This window comes from Lepus europaeus, chromosome 9, assembly GCF_033115175.1.
Source record: "Lepus europaeus isolate LE1 chromosome 9, mLepTim1.pri, whole genome shotgun sequence".
Lineage (NCBI taxonomy): Eukaryota > Metazoa > Chordata > Mammalia > Lagomorpha > Leporidae > Lepus > Lepus europaeus.
The window spans coordinates 6,227,008-6,247,433 of NC_084835.1; positions in this window are offsets into that span (position 1 = coordinate 6,227,008).

Here is a 20,426-nt window from a genome sequence, read left to right on the forward strand (position 1 = left end):
GCCAAGCCTACCAGGGAGAAGGAAGTGAGGAGCAGACGACATGCTTTGTTACACATGGAAAACACTAGCAGACAGAGCCACTCCAGTAGGGCATCAAAACTTCCCAGAGGGGCTGCCGCTGGGGTGCAGCAGGATAAGCCTACACCTGCAACGCCAGCTTCCGACCTGAGCATGGGTTCCAGCCCAGCTGCTCCACTTCTGATCCAGCTCCCTGCTAATGCACCTGGAAAAGCAGTGGAAGATGGACTGAGCACTTGGGCCCCGGCCTCCCATGTGGGAGACCCTGATGGACTCCTGGCTCCCAGCTTTGGCCTGTTGTGTCCATTTGGAGAGTGAACCAGATGGCATGGAAGATCTCTCTTTCTCTCGGTAACTCTGTCTTTTAAGGCAGTTAAATAAATCTTTTTTAAAAATCTCCTATAAAAGGACAAGAAAGTTTGGGGCTTGATCTTTAAACCACAAAACTAAAAGCATTAAAAATATTAACTTGGTACTTATAAAAACAGATATTGCAATTGCTTGGTAATTATTCAAACTAACGAGGAATTAAGGTTTTTTTTAACAGTAATTTTCCAATAATGGCGTGACACACACCATACAGCAGTGCTCAGCCATCAAGATTATTTATGCAAAAACACTGAAGATTCCTCCATTTCCCAGAGGCCTGCCTGCTCCCTTTGATATTCAAATCGTGAGTTTATTCTCTTTTGAAGCCTATCCATCGTCTCCTCATCCTTGTCGATTTCCTCCTCTTCAATTATTCACGGGGCTAACTCGGTCAGACCCTCATTTGTCGACTGCTCTGCACGGGACTACAGAAATTCCCATCCATTCCTTTCATCTTGGCCAAACCCTGCGTCTCTTTCAAGATCTACAGTTTCCTTTCGCAAGCCAACTGTGACCCCTTGGCACCATGTTGTCATGGATCTGAGAGGTACCCAAGGACGACACTGACCTGGGGGGCCACGGAGAGACCTGTGTTAGGTCCAGGAAGGGTGTGAGGCTGTCTCTGAGCAGGGACTATCTGCTGATGGGTGGTCAGCTCTGGGAACACGCTGGTGTAGGGAGCCACTTGCCTACACAACTTCATCACTTGGCCGGCAACAGGAGTCAACACCCCAGAGAGGGATTCCATGCAGCACAAAGAGCAAGAAGCCTTCGCCCTCGGAGAACTCTCCCGAGACAGCCAACTCCAATACCCGTCACTCATCTGACCCTAACGGCACCTCTGAGCCGGGGCAGGTATTTTTACGTGCATTCCTCTGGGCTGTGCTGGCTCTGAATATGATCTTACTTCATTCTCACAGCACGGCAGGGGAGACAGGCTCCTCCACCAGGGGTCAGGACAACCGATGGGCAAGGCTCACCCCAGGCCGGAAGCTAGGAGGTGGCAGAGCCAGGAGTCAAAACCGGATCTGTCTCGCAGGGTCACCCAGGCACTGAATCCTATATGGTGCTCCTCCCTGGCTTCACTCTCGCTCAGCCTGGCTCCTACAGCAGCAGCAGCCTCAAGTCCTGTGCCACAGCCAAATGGCGATCTTGGCCCTCGTGCCCAGACCCTGTCCTCTGCCCCGTGCCCAAGCTTCTGCTCTCAGACACCCACTCTCCACCTTGACCTTGAGGGCCATCAGGAAACACTCACACACTGTCCCCAGACCCCTGGCTCAGCCTCTGTGGCCAGTCAGCCTTCAGCCCAACACACATACCCACTTCTTGTCTGCCACCCCCACCATGCCTGTTACTTCCACACTATGCCCTAGTTTTCAGACATTTCTGTATGTAGAGCTCTTATTTCAATTTAGATGGATGTTTCTTCAAATTCAACCCCGGGACGGATAAGCTGTCCTCCGTTTTGTAAGAATAAATCTGTCACTGAGGCTTCTGTCCACAGTATTTGCCACACGTATTTTTATTTTAAAATCATTGCATAGTAAGATTGACATTTTCGTGAATAGTCCTGTGAGATCTAACGCAGATCTCCCCTATGACCCAGCCATCCCACTCCTGGGAATTTAACCAAATGAAATGCAATCAGCATGTGAAAGAGTTATCTGCACCCCATGATCCCTGCAGCTCCATTTACAATAACTAAGATATGCAGCCATCCCAGATGTCCATCAGCCAGTGACTGGATAGAGAAAATGCAGTACATATGCACTACGGAATGCTACTGAGCCACACAGAATGAAATCCTGTCTTTTGCAACAAAATGGATGCAATGGGAAACAATTATGCTTAGGGAAACAAGCCAGTCCCAAAAAGTCAAATATCATCAGTTTTCTCCGATATGTGGCAGTTAATATAGAATACAAAAAATGTATAGGGAGGAAGTGGACATCTTGTGAGTTGATTGTTGTTTTTAGCCCTTGTTTGCACTCCTATGAAACTGTGGTCTTCATGCCTCTTCCTATTGAATGTTATTGTTAGTGGTGCAGTACATCTGGGACTATTGAAATTATGTCTTTGTAAAAACTGAGAAAACAGAGGAAGCAAAGAGGAGGGGATTGAGGGATGGGAAAATGACTATCATCCTAAGGCTATATTTATCAAATACATGAGATGGCCTCTTTACATTAATCAAAACTGAAAAGGAGACAGTGCGTATACAAGTTCAATGTCAGTGTTCCTTTAGTAAATGTTTAGTGCCATTTTATAGTTCAGAAAAACACACAATTTTTGTGACCACTGTCACAGTCATCGCACACAACACTTTCAGCCTCCTGAAACCCCTCTTGTCCCTCTGTGACCACTCCCTTCCCCCACTCCTAACAATGCTCACCACTCATCTGTCCCATTATTGGAGTTTTGAGGGTCTTTTTTATATGTATTTATATTTTGGAAAAGCAGTGTGTGATAGACAGAAGGAGAGGCAGAGTGAGAAATCTTCCATCCACTCGTTCACTCCCTAAATGGCCATAACACCTGGGACTGGACCAGGCTGAATCCAGAAGCCAGAAATCCCATCCTGGTCTCCCATGTGGGTGGCAGGGGCCCGAGTACATGGGCCATCACCCACTGCCTTCCCAGATGCATTACCAGGAAGTTGAACTGGAAGTGGAGAAGCCGGGACTAGTATCAGTACTCCAGTATGCAATGCCAGCAACACAAGCGGTAGCTTCATCTACTGTGCCTCAATGCCAGCCCTTGGAGTTATGCGCTTTTAGGAATCTCATGCAGGGGCTGGCATTGTGGTACAGTGGGTTAACCCACTGCCTGCGATGCAGCCATCCCAGATGGGCACCAATCTGAGTCTCAGCTGCTCCACTTCCAATCCAACCCCCTGCCTAGGCTCCCAGTAAAACAACCGGAGATGGGCCTAGCGCTTGGGCCCCTGCACCCACACCAGAGACTCAGATACAGTTTTTGGCTCCTGGCTTTGACGTGGCCCAATCCCAGCTTCTGCAGCCATTTGGGGAGTGAACCAATGGCTGGAAGACCTCTCTTTCCATAAATATACTTTCCAAATAAATGTGTTTTTAATAAATCTCACACAATGCAATTGTCCTGGATGTGATCTTTTGAGACTGGCTTCTTTCATTTAGCCTAATGCCTCTGAGATGCATCCATGTTGCCAGTAGTAACAGCCCCCTCACCTCTCACTGCTGGCTGCTCCACTTCTGATGCAGATCCCTGCTAATGGCCTAGGGAAAAGCAGCAGAAAATGGTACAAGCACTTGGGCCCCTGTACCCATGTGAGAGACCTGGATGAAGCTCCTAGCTCCTGGCTCCGGCATGGCTCAGCCCCGGATGGAAGATCTCGATCTCTCGATCTCTCTCTCTCTGCTTTACAAATAAGAAATCTTTTTAAACACATGGATTAACAGTAACAACAGGAAGTGTCCACACCCCGTCTCTACTGCGTGCCTGGGGAAATGATGCTTCTACTTTAACTTTAGCATCTCCCCTGAGACCTGGTACAATGCGGTCCCTTTATGATGAGAAGAAACCAGGCTTCCAACCATGAAGCAGCTTCCGGTGTGACTGTCCCACCGTGACTGCAAGACACCTGCTGTCAGTGCCCTGGGGTTGGAAGCAGAATCCGCCACCTTCTCAGAACCAGCTACAGCCCTGGCAGAGCCCTGGGAGAAGAAGCGGGCAGGGCCCTCGGACGCACAGCAGAGAGCCTCAAGGTGGGAGGGGCAGAGTGATGATGCCGAGAGCTCAGGGCAGCTGCCTGGGGCACGCACCCTAGAAGCCAGCCCCATCTCTTGGTTTTCCACAGCACCAACGGCAATGACGAAGCCATCTGCAATGAACGCCGGTGCTGAGACTCAGCTGGGGGAACGCCAGACAACAAACACGCAGGACACAGCAGAGCTGGCCTCGCACTCACTGCCCCACGGGAGGGCCGTCCACACCCGTCTGCTGAGCCAACGCCTCCAAGGCAGGCCTGTTTCCCAGGCGATGGCAACACCGCCAAAGCTCTCTTTGTGTTGAACGCCACTCTTCATCTACCCACCTTCTCCCGCCTTGTACAAGGTGCCACCTTGTCCAGCAAACGGGACCCACTATTGGCTCGGAGCATCTTTTGCGCTTGCTGCACTGTGGGATGGTCCGTGCGCCCTGTTGTCACTGGCGGTTCATCAACACCCAAGTTCTCGTCAGCGAATGCTCCATTTGTTCGAGAGCTGCCGACTCAAGACGTGAAAAGCAAGCTAAGCAGCTGATCAGGCCGGTCTATACCACCTTCTCCCCCCAGGAGAAACGGCTAGCATTGTTAGAGCTGAGACAGCACTGTTCAATTATTGGATGAACAAAAGGGAGCCAAAGCCCGTGAAATCGCCAACAATGCCTAACTTCAAACCCAGCCTTGCTCTCATGGAGGATCAGGGACTAAAGCCTTAGACCCAGTGTGCGCTCTGAGCTGCCTGCCACCAAGCAGGCCTCACTTCCCTGTGTTCTCCTTCTGCCTGCTTGGCCCCGGGCTGCCTCCACCGGCCCTGCTCTGTCCTCACCACTGGGCTCAGCACTCTCAAGAGAGACCAGCCGTCAGCCTGAGCTCTCCTCACTACCCTCAGAGTTCAGTCTCCACTCTCCCCGCCCAAGCCACACCACCCCCGGGCTCTCCCCACTTCCCAGCAGCTCAGCCTCAGTCTAGAGCCGGCAAAGCCGCACCCAGCCACCAGCCCAAGCTGTCCCCACCACCTCAGCAGCTCAGGCTTAGCCGAGACCCCGAGCTCTCCCCACACCTCACACCTCCAGTGTAGACTGTACAAGGCCCTGGGATCTGGTCCTTACCTCGCAGTTCACGTAGCTCCTCCGCAAGGATTCACTCGTGAAGTTAAGGGGTGCCACAACAGACAGCCAGTCCACGGGCCCCAATCAGAGGCCCCATCAGCCCTCAGACCAAGATACACTGGAGCCCAGCTTTGCCCCACAAAGCAAATACACTGGCCCTTATTACTGACCACAGCGAGGCCAGCCATGTCCTGTGGGCCAACCGGAGGTCCACATGTGAGCTGATCACACCCTACTCTTGCCTTACAAACAACTCCCAGAGTCCCTGCTGCCCCCCAGGGGAGCCCAGGAATTGAGCTGGCTGCCTGGCGCCTTGCTCTGCGCTATTCCAACAAACCCCTACTTTCACCACCACCCCAGTATCAGGGATCAGCCTGCTGCCTGTGTTTGGGGTTGTACAGTGACTAACTCCTCCCACTCCTATTCTGGGGTTTTCTACGACACCTTCGGGGAAGCCTAGAGACACACAGTCCCGGCTTCGTCACGTCCAAGGGAGACGCTGGAGGCCAGGGCGACTTCTTCCGGCAGCCCCATTCACACTGGGAACTCTCTTCTCTCCTGAAACCCACAGAGCAGCCAAGAGTCTGGCTTCTACTGTGCAGGTCTAGAATCTACACCAGCAACAGGCTGGAGACGGTGAGGAAATGGCTGGGAGCCTCATGGCTGTCAGTGTTCCGAGACTTGAAGTGTCCGTAAGACAAACTCCTGAGGGTGGTCGATGCCTACTGTTAGGAGCTCAAGCTACCTGCTGATTCGGTACATGGTCCTGACCCTGGCTGAAAACACAGCCCTGCACCAGGCAGCAAGAGGGTTAACAACAGCCTCAAAGAATGGGTAACAGTCACCTCCCCCAGGAAAGGAGCAAACAGCCAATTATGGAGATAAAAGTGAGTTCCCACGGGACCCTAAGCTCCCCCGGGGCACACACATACTGTCAGCTCGCCTTTTATCTCTGCACAGCCAGAGTGATCTTTCTAGGATGAGAAATCTCCACCAGCTTTGCTCGCTCTTCGCGTGAACCCCAAACCCCTCTAACGTTGCATGGTACAGATGCAGGATGGGAAAATTCTCATGCGAAGGGCCAAGGTTCAGTATTCTCGGCTTCCGGGCCCTGGGGTCTCTGTGGCTAGGGCTCCATTCTGTCGCTGTAGTGCCCCAACAGCCACAGACAATTGGCAAATGACCTGGCTCGCCTGGGATGCCTAAGTGCAGGCAGCACAAGCGCTGGCCTGGCACGGCACACACGCCATGCAGACTGTCAGTACAGACCACGCCTCTCGAGACTTGCACCTCATCACCTGGGACCTTGTTCAACACAGACTTGAACACACAGGCCTGGGACGCACCTGAGATTCCCCATGTTCACCAGGTGCTCCCTCAGGGAGCACAGCCTGAACCTCCCCACCTGACTGTCCCTCACTGCCTGGACGGCCTGTGTGGCCTCTGTCAGCTCCTCCTTCCTGACCCCTTTCCTGCTGCCCGGGGCCTCCACGTGCAGCCTGGTGACTCCCTCTCCTTTGACTTGGTTGTAGGAATCCAGCTGGCTGTGATCAGAGCCCTCATAGCTACTGAGGTGACCCTGGCAGTCGTTCCAAACCCTACGGGGTCACCAGCGAGGTGAAGGTGACCTGCAGGTGTCATGCGGCGCCTGGAGTACCTGTTCCCTTGTGCTGGGATGTGCCTCTCGTACGTTCAGGTTAGCCTCCACCATTCGTGTCCAGCTCAGCGTGTACAACTCCTTTGCTCTGGCCCAAGACACACTTCTATGCACAGGTGCCTAAGGAACCGAGTTGTGTACTGCATTTGTTCACCTCTGGCTTCATTCTCATGGCACCTCCTGCCTTCAGGGTCTGTCTGGTTCTTGCACGCTCAGTTTTTCTAAAACATCAATCTACTCATTTAAATGTCAGCTCAGGGTTCAGTGCCTTAGCAAAGGCGCCCCAAGGATGAGCAGGAGCATCCTTACACGCACGCGCACACACACACACACACGCTCGTGGTGCCAACGACTACAGTGTCTGTGATCCAACCCTGACTTGCACTGTTCCTGGGTACACCCGTCTCTCCCCCTCTGGACTTAGGCTGCTTGTGGCGAGCTGATCTGCCAGTGTGGTCACCATCCCACGCCCGGTACTTAGCACAGTTCCTGCGTTAACTGCTGCTCAAGGACAATGAGCACATCCATTAGGCTGCTCACCCATCTTCATTTTCTAGCCTCATTGTGAAGACTCACAGCAGAGAGGCACTCATCAAAAGTCACGCCATCAGCCCTTCAGCTTCCAGAATTCAAAAGCACGTTCACTTGGGGACAGCTTCTAAGACCCCCTGACTAGACCCCTTCCCCTTCTCTTCTCCCTCCCTCTAAACCAGCCAGGTCCAGGAGCACTCTGCCATTCCCTGAGGGTGGGAATGTTCCACGCTCTCCCACGTGCATGGGAGCCACACATGGGTATCAGGCATCTGAAATGTACCAGTACAACCAGGATACTCAGTTGTGAATGGTGTTTAAGGCACATCGCGCCAAGTTCTAGATTACCAGGAACACATCAGTGCTTTCTAAAGAGCTCTACGATGCTCCAACATTTTCAAGTTTCTTTTGGTTTGTTTTACTTTATCTTCCCTAACTGGTACCACCTCAGGTAAATGCAAAGTTCACAAATTGCCATTGACTGTTTTGGACAAATGCCCTTGAGGAAAAGGCTACTTGCCATGATGACTGAATCAAGTCCAATCAAAATGATTTCTCTTGGTCCAGAGATCCACCAGCCTGGCCTGACAAGGCTAACTCTGGGAATAGGGTTTTAAAGAAACCCCGACTTACAATGTCTGCTCTGATGGCTACCAGAACTCCAGTTCCCACCATGACAGCTGGCTGCAATTTCACAAGAGAGCAGTAGGACAAGACACGACACGACACCTGCCATTCTTACTGAGATGGAGCCATTTTCCCCAGTGAATTCTCCTTAGATTGCTGCAGCATTTTGTTAATTTCCAGAGCTCTAAAATTTAAATCCAGCATCTTTTTCCCCTGTGTTCCACTGAATATGTAAGAGAAGATGGTCTCAGATCCTTACTCCACCATCCTTGCTGCTGTCTCTCCCGTAGCCACTCCTAAAAGCTCTGATCAAATGCCGCCTCCTCCAAGCAGCAGCTTTCCCCGGCCACAGGATTTGAGTCTCTATGGTTCTTGAGCACTTTCTGCTAACTCCTAAGAGATGCTGCTGTTCACAATCAGGTCCTCCGTTCATTGAGGAAGCAGAGACTTTTCAGTGAGCTCCCACTGTGTGCTTCTCTCCCTCATTGCTTTGCATCCTATGAAGGACTGAGATGACATCAGATGTGACTGTCTCCCCCTTGCACAAATCTAGGCACATTGTTGGTGCTCAACCATGACAGACTTTCAGGGTGTGAGGCAGAGACTTGGAGTGATTCTAACCACAGCTCCCCCACCCCCATTTTCTGTGCACGTTTCTGTCCAGGGCCACCTACACTACCAAATAGTTGGCTCTTACAGTTTTTACAATCTGCTTCCAGAAGATGTAGAACCGGAAGTAAAGTGAGGTTGAAGAAGTCATTCATAAAACGTCTCTGATCGACTGGAACTGGAATGGACGAAGCCGCAGACCAGTCATCTCCGTGGAGTTCCCTGTTCTGCTCTCACTCCTTTCTTAGGGCCCTCCAGCTTTTCTCGCCTCTCAGATGGTGCTGCCGGGGTCCCTCTCCGGACACCCCAGACCCAGCACACAGTGATGCCTCCCATCGTTCCTTTCCCATCTTCGTCCACGAGGGGTGCTACTGCAGAGGACCGTGGAGGGGGCGGCTGTCCGGGCCAAGCTCTAGGCGCAAGCAGATTCACTCAGTGTCAGATGAGGACCTGCCTCCAGGCCCATCACCAACTCTCTTCTTGTGCTGGGGGCTCGCACACAGGCAGAGGGGACACCAATCCCGCTCGGGACCCCCTCATCCACCAAAGGTCCCTCCCCCCAATCCCACCACTTTCAGGGGCAGAATGCAAACACGCGAATCCGCAAGAACGCGCGTGTTCCACCTCTTTCAGCTCTTAGTAGAGTTCTTTGGGTCCCCTAAATAAAGAATCATATCATCTGCAAAGAGGGATAGTTTGAGTTCATCCTTCCCGATTTGTATCCCTTTAATTTCTTTTTCTTGCCTAATAGCTCTGGCTAAAACTTCCAGAACTATATTGAAGAGCAGTGGTGAGAGTGGGTATCCCTGTCTGGTACCAGATCTCAGTGGAAATGCTTCCAACTTTTCCCCATTCAATAGGATGTTGGCCGTGGGTTTTTCATATATTGCTTTGATTGTATTGAGGAATGTTCCTTCCATACCCAGTTTGCTTAGAGTTTTCATCATGAAAGGGTGTTGTATTTTATCAAATGCTTTCCTTGCGTCTATTGAGAGAATCATATGGTTTTTCTTCTGCAGTCTGTTAATGTAGTGTATTACGTTGATTGTTTTGCAAATGTTGAACCATCCCTGCATACCAGGGATAAACCCCACTTGGTCTGGGTGGATGATCTTTCTGATGTGTTGTTGCATTCTATTGGCCAGAATTTTATTGAGTATTTTTGCATCTATGTTCATCAGGGATATTGGTCTGTAATTCTCTTTCAGTGCTGCATCTTTTTCCGGCTTGGGAATTAAGGTGATGCTGGCTTCATAGAAAGAATTTGGGAGGATTCCCTCTTTTTCGATCGTTCTGAATAGTTTGAGAAGAATTGGAGTTAGTTCTTCTCTAAATGTCTGGTAGAACTCAGCAGTGAATCCATCTGGCCCTGGGCTTTTCTTTGTTGGGAGGGCCTTTATTACTGTTTCAATTTCTGTGTCAGTTATTGGTCTGCTTAGGTTTTCTATGTCTTCCTGGCTCAATTTAGGGAGGTTGTATGTGTCCAAGAATCTGTCCATTTCTGATAGATTTCCCTGTTTGCTGGCATACAAGTCCTTGTAGTAATTTCTGATGATTCTTTTTATTTCTGTGGCGTCTGTTGTTACGTTTCCCATTTCATCTCTGATCCTATTGATTTGGGTCTTTTCTCTTCTTTTTTTAGTTAGTTGGGCCAATGGGGTGTCAATTTTGTTAATTTTTTCAAAAAACCAGCTCCTCGTTTGGCTGATTTTTTGTAATGTTTTTTTGGATTCAATCCTGTTGATTTCTTCTCTGATTTTAATTATTTCTCTTCTCCTACTGGGTTTGGGTTTGGTTTGCTGCAGATTTTCTAGATCCTTGAGATGACTTGAAAGCTCATCTATTTGGTGCCTTTCCAATTTCTTGATGTAGGCACCTATTGATATAAACTTTCCTCTTAACACTGCTTTTGTTGTATCCCATAGGTTTTGGTATGTTGTGCTTTTATCCTCATTTGCTTCCAGAAAATTTTTGATTTCTCTTTTAATTTCTTCTATGACCCATTGTTCATTCAGGAGCATGTTGTTCAATCTCCATGTGTTTGCACGTGCTCTAGGGATTCCTGAGTTGTCAATTTCCAATTTCATTCCTTTGTGGTCTGAGAAGCTGCATGGTATGATTCTAATTCTTTTGAATTTGCTGAGACTTGCTTTATGGCCTAGCTCCTCCCCTTTGCGCCCTACCCCACGCCTGTGCACCGGACGTCCCGGCTGTGTGATGGGAGCTAAGAGGCGCCTGGACTTAGCGCACTCAATGTCAGTTAATAAACAAACTCTGGGTCCGTAGCTCCTGCTGGCAAGTCTGACATCAAGTGGTCAGCCATGAGGCAGCACGCGGAGCAGTATCTTCATCTGGGGCCGATTTTCCAAGGGCGCCAATCCCTGTGCTAGGGCTCCGCCCACTGTGAGCTAAGCAGCTCCCTGCTTCCAAAAGGCCCCGTTTTTTAATACCACTGTGCTGGAGGTCAGGACTTCAACCCAGAAACCCAAGGCAACCGACACACTGAGGTCTTGGTAGAAGTGTTCACTGCCCTGTCAATCAGCAGCTGTCCACGGGGAGGTGAAACCCACCCCCTTCCCCGGAGCTGCTTGGCGAAGTGCGGGAGTACCTTTGGGTGTCACCACTTGGGGCGACACGGCGTACGATGCAGGGACACTGCACAAGACAGCCCCCTCAGAGAGAATTCGCCAGCCCCAGGTAGGCAGACGGTCAAGGTTAAGAAATCCTGCTCTACATGATGGCTAGAGGAAGTCAGACAGCAAATTTTTCCTGAAGTGTTCATTGTTGCCACACTTCTAAAAAAACGTTTTATTTAAAAGACACAGTTACAGAGAGACAGAGGGAGGCAGAGGGGGGAAGGGGGTGAGGAGGAGAAGAGAAATCTTCCATCCGCTGGTTCACTCCCCAAATGGGTCTGACCAAAGCCTGGAACTCCATCTGGGTCTCCCACATGCGGGAAGCGGCACAAGCACTTGGGCCATCTTCCACTGCTTTCCCAGGAACATTAGCAGAGAGCTGGATCAGAAGTAGAACAGCCGGGACTCGAACTGCTGCCCATATGGGATGCTGTCATCACAGGCTACAGCCTAATCCATTTCACCACAACGCCAGCCCCCTTTGCCACATTTTTAAACTACCTGTTTCTGTTTTCTTCTATTGAAAGCATAAATCATAATATTCAAGATAGCCCCCGACTGCTCAGCTCCAGGTGCCAGGGCAGAGAGAAAGCCAAAGCCGCCTTCCCTCTCCGCCTCGCCCGCCCAATTTCCCCCCTCTTCCCTTTTCCTCTAAACTGTGAAGATGGTTGCCAGGTGCAAGCAAAGATTTGCCAAGGGGATGAAGCCACGTCATTTGCATTTCAAGTCCACCATGAAAATTTATGCTCCTGGGACACACGGGAAGCCGATTTTCTCGGGCGACATGTGCACAGCAGAGGGCAAAAATTGCTGTTGTCAGAATAACGGAGCTAAAATATCAGGATATTTGCCTAAACTCAGCGAGCCTGTCATATAAATCGCCACTGCATATGGGATTAGAAGCTGCATTTGCGAGGGCCGATTTGTCAGCCCCGCTGGCAGACCGGCAATGGTAAATAACAGGAAAATGAAGCGTGCTACGTTCTCAAAGGCTGCACTTTATGGTGCAATGGGCACAGTGGAAAATTGACATCAATAATGGCTGTGCCTGCGTTCTCACATTCCTATCCTGCATCCCTCTGCTTCCGTCTCGGGCAGCGACACCGAGTGAGGACCCAGTGGGGAGAGCACAAGCTAACAGCACCGTGGCAGGAGATGAACCACCAAAACACACTGGGTCTTTAAACCAACATGCAAGCAGGGACAGGTACTGCCTTTCAGTGGGTGGAGCCACTGCTCTGGAGGGGAGTGTGGGAGTGTCCGTTCGAGTCCGGGCTCCTCAGTGGCTACCCCAGCTTCTCGCTAGTGCATTCTGGGAGGCAGCACAAGATGCTCCCGTGTTTGGACCCCTGCCACCCATGCTGGGGACGCAGCTGGAGCTCCAGCCTCCTGGCTTCAGTGTGACGGGCATCTGAGGCGTGAACCACCGGATACAAGATCTCTCTGCCTCTCTATTGTTCTACCTTTCAAGTGGATAGAAATCATACACCAGCAACATACAGGGGATAATTCCAAGGAAGTGGGATTACACAAGGCTTCAATAAGGAGATGTACTTGAGATCACCTTGAAAATATGAATAGGATCCAGGCAAGAACTTCTGAACTTGAAGTTGACAGAACTTTTGGTGGCATGTACGAACTTCAATCAGAAGCAAGTGACATTGTTATCTTCATGCTCCTCTACCCAACACCGCACCTCCTGCACTCACTAACACGGGCCACGTGTGGTTGTACCAGCAGAACCTGTGATTCTGTCACTGGGAGCAGCCCCAGCCATTCTGTCACCTGCAGGTGACCCAAGTATGATTTATGCTCATCACTCCTCTGAAGTGACAGTAATTACTAGTTAAAATGTTGTCTTGCTGCTTAATGCATTCATTAAAAATCACATTTATTATTGTCTTCCCAGTTTGGTGGTCTTAATTTGGTTAACTGTTTTGAAATATAACTGGTTTTCACTGTATATTGATCGGTTTTAATATCTTATTCTTACAAGAGGCAAGTAGACTTACCGAACAGACAGACTGATGGGTTAAAAAAGCTAAGAGCTGATAAGAGAGGGAAAAGGCAGCCTGGAGCGGCCTCAGGTCATGCAGCAGAGCAGCTGGCCTAAGCAGCACAGGATAAGACAAACCCCTCCACAGGGCTTCGCCATGGGGCAGACACAGCTCTGTTAGTCCAGTTCATTCCCCCCGAGAACCCTGAGAGGGAGCTACGGCTGCTCTCCCCATTTCAAAGGTGAGCAAACTGAGGCGAACAGAGGTTAAGTGATTTGTCCATGGTCCCGCAGCCAGGAGGAGAGGGAGCTGTCCCTCCAACAGCAGAGGCTGAGCCGACACTGAGCGCTCACAGCAGTGGCCACAGCATTCACGGCCACAGCAACAAGGCCCTGTGGGTGAGCCACCATCTGCCTCGTGCTCCCACCTTATGAACGTCACCTAGCTTTGTCCTTAAGACACTGGAAGGTGGTATATCCACCCCCATCTTCAGAACTGAGGCTGAGAAACTATGAGGTTCACCCAACTCGGAAACAAAGTCACCATCCGAATCCGGGTCTACACGATGGCCAGCCCAGACTCTTGATGTCCACACTGAACCACATGGCGGTGAAGATCTGAACCCGTACGTCCAGAGATGTGAACTTGAAGCCATCCTACAAATGCCCTTCAATGCCATGCCAAAGAGCTTGAGTCTACCTGTGACCGTGAGAAGCTATTGATGGGTTTTCAGCAGGAAACCAGGGTTGTATGGTCTCTATTCCAGGCCAATCATTTTGGCAATGATATGGAGAATGAATGGGAGAAACAGAATATTAGAGCAATGTCACCATTGAGGGAGCCCCGGGACAACTGTCCTAGACTAGCTAGGAGAGGCATTGGAGGAAGGGGCGGGACCTGGCACATTCTAGACAGCACGTGGGGCTAAGGGACGGGGAGGAACACCAAGCTCATGTCTGAGAAGGAAGGACAGAGCAGGCTGGGTTCCTCTATGAACATCTCTAGTGGAGAACCAAATGGAATTACACTGGTGGGAACACTCAACATGAAGTCTGAACATGGCCCTACACTCTGAGATGCAGCTCCGGGCTGGAGGCAGGGGCAGGTGCCCTCCTGCCCTGCAGAGCCACACCAATGTCATGGAGCCCAAGGAGGAGCAAAGGCATAGACAGAGAGGGAGCCGGCACAGCAGTGGGTAGGGGACACCGTTCATCCCACAGGACAGAGAGCAGAGGCAGCAGGGAACGGAAAGGCAACCAAGCAATGAAACAGATTCCCCAAACAGACTCGGAGTTTCCTCTTGTGGAGCGGGTGAGCAGCTTCCATCTGAATTTCCTGAAGCCCCGACTCACACAGAGGCAGAGGGAGGCCCGGCCACAGACTAAGTAAGGGGAGACCCCTTGGGCTTGCGGGCATGAGAAGGGGTGTGAAGTCCAAGAGGGGCTGTCCAAGGATCCCACTGCTGTGCTGTGAAACTGGGAAAATGGCTCTGTGTGTGTGCACAAATATCTGAATGTGTATGTGAATGTGTAAGTATGTGTGTGTGCACGAATATCTGTGTGAGAGTATGTATGAGTGCATGTGTGTGTGCACAAATATCTGTATGTTTATGTGAATGCATGTGTATGTGTGTGTATGTATGAGTGTGTATATGCCAGTGTGTGTATATATGTATGTGAGTGTACGTGTGTGTCTATAAGTGAGTATTGGTATGAGTGTGTGTGTGTGTGTCTGTGGTCCGTATGTGTATGCTTGTGTATGTATGTATGTATGTATGTATGTGTGTGGGAGTGTGTCTGTGGGTGTGCATGTGAGAGAATGCGTGTGTGAGTATTGAATTTAAACATTGGCCTTAAATTATTGACAAATGTGGATGCCAATGCAGCAACACCGGGAACCCTGGAAACCACGCACAGAGGAATGGAGCGCAGGAGCACAGGAAGCCTGCACGTACTGTGGCAGTATTTACCAAGAGCTATGGGTCTTTGGGGGAAGCGGGAAAATAGAAAGTGGTACATAACAAACTAGTCAAGCAGGTGAATCATTTTAAATACCTGGGAAATCTCATTAGCCCAGGAGGAGCGAGAATCCTGAAGCTAGGAGATTAAAATGTATTACAATATAGGAGAACATTAAAGGAGATTTATAATAGAGTCACAAAGCTGATTATTAAATCTGGCAGGGCCACTTGGATATGGAAAGGGGAGATAAAAAAGACAATATGGTAGAAGCTGCTGGAATGGAATTTTCCCTCTCACTCGAGGCTTGGATAAGATTTTCACAGCGGAAATATGCACAGTGCTGATCCTTGGTAATCAGTAACCAGAATTTACTTGGACAAAAAAAAAAAAGACAATAAACTAGCAAACATGTTCAGAGAATGGATGAAGCCCCAGATCGCAAGTCAACAGCTGGTGGGAGAAAAGGAGGGAGGAAGCATCGCACGGCAGGGAACCTGGGAAAGCCCGGTGGTCCAAACCCACAAGCTGCACCTGGGGAAGATGCGCCACACCCAGAGGGACCCAGTGCTGCAGATCCAGCACCCGGCCTCCCAGTGTCTGGCTCAATCATGTCTGCCCATCACCAGGGACAGAAATCTGAATCCTCCCTGAACAGCACAGTAACCCTTGGCCTTGTAAGCCATGAAGTTTCAGGGCTAATGCTGAACTTAAATTCTGTAATTCAAGTTATCTCCCAAGAACTCTCTTCTCTTTGCCGAGTTCTGTTCTCCCCTCCTGGTCTCAAAGTTGCTGCCACAGCTCCAGGTCTTACTACCCCTGCCCTCCTCACTCCATGCACCTGCACACACAGCTCACCAGCCAATAGAGCACTACTCTTGCCGTAACGGCCAAGCCTATGTCCTGAGAACAATGCTCACCAGCCAGACAGGGACACTTTGTCCATCCCACGTCCGTCCTGTGGTCAGAGGAAGGTGGCAGGGTGATTGGCTTCAAGCCAATGTGAATCTATCCCTGGGGTAGAGGGGATTATCGCCTATGAAACCACAGGAGGTAAGAGTGGGCGAGGACCAGCTCCCCAAGAGCAAGTAGGGGATGGTTTTAATACAAAAATGGTGGCAAGGGTTGCAAAACTAATAAAGTTTACTCACGTAACAGCCTTCCTGGCTGCAGTCCAAGCTTCCATCTCAATGAAGCATCTTGTACCAAAGCTTCACTCCGTGTCGTTTTGGTTTGATCAGTGCAGGTGTCAAGTACACTGTATTAGTCCGAAAACTTCCCATTGTTGACAATGAGGAAGTCTTGCCCCGCCTCCCTTTGGTGGTCTGACCAATCGGAGCCACTCCAGGTGTTGGTAAGGAGCTGTTCCCGCCGCCTGCATACAGAGCAGAGATGGCACTGGGACAACATATCCCCAGGAAGATCCATGTGGCTGCAGCGCAGTCCCGGGCTATCCTGTGGTTTGATGGCTAAGGAGCTAGTGAAGACCGAGTTCCTCTGCGCACCATCTACTCTCTCTATGGCACGGGCTCTGTTCCTCCCTGCTGTGACCGTCCACAGGGAACCAAGTATGCACGTGTTAATTACAGCCGGTCAGGCCCTGGGGCCATTAGTGGTGCTGAGAACAGCAGATCGCCTGGCAGGCGTGGCTCTGAGCCACTCTGCTTCCCAAGTCAGTAGAATGTGCCCAGCACACAGTAGAGAGAAGGCACACAGAGCGAGCACTGCTGGTGCTCTGGGTGGCGGGGGAGCAGATCTGAACACTCACACACCACGCTTTCTGGGTTAACCTGGGGAGAAAAGTTCCACTCTGCCTCCACTGTCTTTGGCAGCGCATAGTTGCAAATGCCCATCCAGACACAACAAAGCCTTCTCCCTGAATGAATTCAGCAAGAACCACACATCTCGAGGGAGGAAGGCAGGGGCCGGGCCGGAGGAGCAAGGGAGACGAATTGCACCCCATCACCCCTCGTGCTGCAACAGCTCTCTGCACTGAGGCAGAAACAGAAAACATTTACACAGAGCAAAGTCGCTAAGCATGAAATACCAGCACTTCTGCCCAAGCAAACCTCTCCACAGGGCAGCTGGGAAGATGGAGCCCTCCTGAAGACGACTTCTCCCTGGAAACCACGCCCCGCCTGCTTTGCAGTGGATTTAAAATATAAGAGGGCATTTTCAAGAAACAAAACACACTCTTTCTGGTTGTCCTCCATGTTGTCCAACTCTTCAGGTCAAAGATGCAAAGCATCACAAGTGAGAATCTTCCCAGAGAATGTACTTAAAGAACTCAGCACAAACACACACACAAGACACCACCCCAGAAAGATGTAAGCTTGTTCCTTTGGGCATGGAAACCAGAGAGCTGTGTGCAGGGACCAAGCCCCGCTGCAATCTTCCCCTGGGCTGCCGGGAGCCCTGGAGCTCACTCACCCATTCGATCGCCTGATGCATGCCAGACACTCTAACTGCCTCCTTGTATTCTGACCTTCGGTGCTCACTAGATGCTCATCTCAGCGATACAGGAACTCGGGACTACACGGGTGAAGTCACTTGTCCAAGTTCTGGGTCACAGACAGCGGCAGCTGGGTTTTAAACCAATGCCTATTGGATTCCCGGTGTGCCACGTTACCCACTCTATCACTGACACCATCCCACTGTGACCTTGGGACCCCCCAGGATAACACACCCTGGACCTCAGGAGGAAGACGACCCAGCTGAGATACAGTGAATGTCTCAGGGTCTCCTGCTGCCCTGGGTTTGATTGTCAAAGGAGACGGATCTTCCTGTAGGAAACGGTGTGAGCCAGCAATGAGCAAATCTAGGCGAGCACCAAAGCTTGCACTAGGCTGACTCCAGGAATAAACACAGAACATTCAACATCAACCAGGCATGCACCAAAGAAAGGAAAAAAGATGGCCAAAGTCTTGGGTCGACAGCTGTTAGAATGCCCAGAGTCGGCCGGCGCCATGGCTTAACAGGCTAATCCTCCGCCTTGCGGCGCCGGCACACCGGGTTCTAGTCCTGGTTGGGGCGCCAGATTCTATCCTGGTTGCTCCTCTTCCAGGCCAGCTCTTTGCTATGGCCCGGGAAGGCAGTGGAGGATGGCCCAAGTGCTTGGGCCCTGCACCGCATGGGAGACCAGGAGAAGCACCTGGCTCCTGGCTTCGGATCAGCGCAGTGTGCCGGCCGCAGCGGCCATTGGAGGGTGAACCAATAGCAAAAAGGAAGACCTTTCTCTCTGTCTCTCTTTCTCAGTATCCATTCTGCCTGTGAAAAAAAAAAAAAAAAAAGAATGCCCGGAGTCTTCAGCAACCCGCCCCTTCCCTCGGTGTCTCATTAGTGCCTCTATCCTGCCTACAAAGAGGTTTGGACTTAGGAGCATACTCCGGGGCTGAAGACACCAAACTACCTCCTACCCAAGGAAATGCACTGTGCTTTGGCCCTCGCAATTCTGCCCGTTTTCCTCTGTCATCTCCTGGTAGAAAAAGGGAGCCCCCAACCCAGAGGAGAGGCAGGCGTGGCCTCTTTCTTTGCCCAGAGCTCTCAACCCCCACTGCTGGCAGGTGGGACACAACACCACCACCAAGCTGCTTCTCAACCTCGGGTCCCAGACCAGCCCGCCCGTCTCACGCCTGCCCTGGTTTCAAGTATGTTTCTGGGCTGGGCAGAAAGGAGCAAAGAGGACAGGTCTCCGATGTCTCACCTGGACCTGAAGTCCAGCTGCTATGGGGAGCTCCACCCCAGGCTGGGCTGGTTGCAAGTCTTTGCCTCCACGGGAGAGAGGAATTTGAGGAGGTGACTTGGAGGTAGAAAAGAAAGCATGATTTACTGAGAGACAGACAAAGCACGAGCTAGGACCTGAGTACCGGAGCGGAGGGACCATCGCCCCCACCAACGCAGGGGTCGCCCTTTCAAAGGATAGGGGCAGTGCCCTGGGCAGCGCCTACCTGAATATTCAAATGAGGCAGTGTTTGGGAGGGGCTTGAGGACTGCTCTAACACTCATTCACTTGCCCCTTTCGCAGAGATCTAAAAATCACCATGGCGTCTCGTATATGTGGGGCGGGAGGAAGGGGTCATGGCTTCAAGCGCACGATGGGATGTGAGGTCAGGTGCATGATGGGGAATGGGGATGCTGAACCTGCAGCCACGCATCAGAGTTTGTGGGGTTTGGGGTGCACTCATGCAAAGGTGCTGACGGCTGTAGCTCCTCCTTCTAACTCCCTGCCTGCACCAAATAGGAGCCCTTTTAATATGGGACTTGTGGTTCTTTTTTTAATCATTTATTTGTTTTATTTGAAAGGCAGAATAGAGAGAGAGAGGCAGGGGCAAAAACAAAGAGAGACAAGTCTTATATCTGCTAGCTCACTCCTCAAATGGCCACAGCAGCCAGTGCTGGGCCAGGCTGAAGCCTGGAGCCAGGAGCTTCATCCCAGTCTCCCATGTGGGTGCAGGGGCCCAAGCACTGGACCAAGTTTCACTGCTTTCCCAGGCACACGAGCAGGGAGCTGCATCAGAAGTGGAGCAGCTGAGACTTGAACAGGTGCCCACATGGGATGAGGTGTTGCAGGCGGTAGCTTTTATCACCACGCCACCAGCGCCGGCACGTGGCTAACTTCTCAAGTATAATGTTTGTTTAACATTTCCATTTGTATACACTCACACTTCACTCGGACTTCATAGTATTCATAAACTGCTCATCTGAAGCAGTCAGTATTCCCACCAGTATGTGATGTTAAGGGACTAAGTTGGAAAGTGCAGGCCATTACTCTTTTCCTAGAATCACTAATTGCAGTGTTCCTTGAACATGCCAGCGCCTGGATATCGTCATCTTCATTTATTGATGATCTTTTAACAAAGTACACTCCTCTTCTGCACAAAGTAGAGTCTCTGATCATTCGGTATCACAGAAACCCGGGTGGTACAGAGCTCACATCCAAGTGTGCAGCGCCCCCAGGCTGCGGTGCAGGGTGGCAGTCGGCAAGTCCTATTCCCACATTGGAAATGCATGACTGCCGAGCCCCAGGCATTCACGGGCAACCAGACACAAGGTGATGAACCCCGGGGCTTTGGGACAGGACGGTGAGTGGTTCAGCCAGACGCGCCTACACACCACAGTGGGGAAGAGCAGGGCTGTGGCGTGGTGCAACGTTGGGATATCTCTAGCCACGTTT